The sequence below is a fragment of the Sinocyclocheilus grahami genome, unplaced genomic scaffold (genome assembly GCF_001515645.1).
Source record: "Sinocyclocheilus grahami isolate Dianchi unplaced genomic scaffold, SAMN03320097.WGS_v1.1 scaffold740.1, whole genome shotgun sequence".
Taxonomy (NCBI): domain Eukaryota; kingdom Metazoa; phylum Chordata; class Actinopteri; order Cypriniformes; family Cyprinidae; genus Sinocyclocheilus; species Sinocyclocheilus grahami.
The window spans coordinates 943924-944886 of NW_015505919.1; positions in this window are offsets into that span (position 1 = coordinate 943924).

A 963-nucleotide genomic window follows, 5' to 3' on the forward strand; every position below is an offset into this window, starting at 1 on the left:
AAAATAAAAAAAAAATTATCCCATTAATATTTTGTTAAATAAGAGAATTAAATTACTCAATTTGAGTGTATTGATCATTTGGTAATAAAAACTATATTTTTATAGTTTGTTTCTGAAAATCATACATTTTTGTATGAATCAGACCATAAATATTCACAAGAAATCACAAAACTATTTAAATAGTTGGGTCAATATTACTGTAGGGTGCCTTTTGGCGTCCTGTACATAAATAACTAATTTGCCATGATAACATAAAAATTACTATGAAAGTTTTTATATTCATAACAAAAGCATTACTAGACTCTTTAGATATATTTTCTAGATTTTTTTTAGTTTTGTGTAAGAGGATGCATGTTATTTTGCTATGTCCCATGCACTGCTCATTACATTTTAATGATAGTAGAATATTGTCAAATCATAAAATAAAAAATTGTTCTCCTATTGATATTTAGTTAAAGAAGAGATTACTCAATTTGAGTGTATTGTTCATTTGGTGATAAAAACGATATTTTTATTTAATAAAAATAAGAGTTTGTCCATGTCCCTTGGATGGTTGTCCACCCTGTCGTATTGGTGTATCCACCCCTTTCAGAAAAGGCCATCCACTTTAGTGACATCAGGACAACAGATTTTTTTGTCTCTTCAGTGGCGGGAATTTCAACGGAAGAGGTAAAATTTATTGGTGAAGTTTTCTTCATATGAGTTTGCTTACTTGCTTTGCCAAAGCTTAACATGTCCACCCTGTTGGCATAAAATATGCCAGAAGTTATTCAAATGCAGTATTTTCAAAATATGTTTATAAGTTTGAATATACCAAATTCTCTTCAACAACCAGACTAAATATTTAGCTAGTCACAGTTTGTTGTAAGCAAATATTCTAACTGAAGCTCAAAATAGTGTGGACATAAACATGACAGGGTGGACAGACATAGCATTCATTTGTAGTTAATATTGCTAAAAACT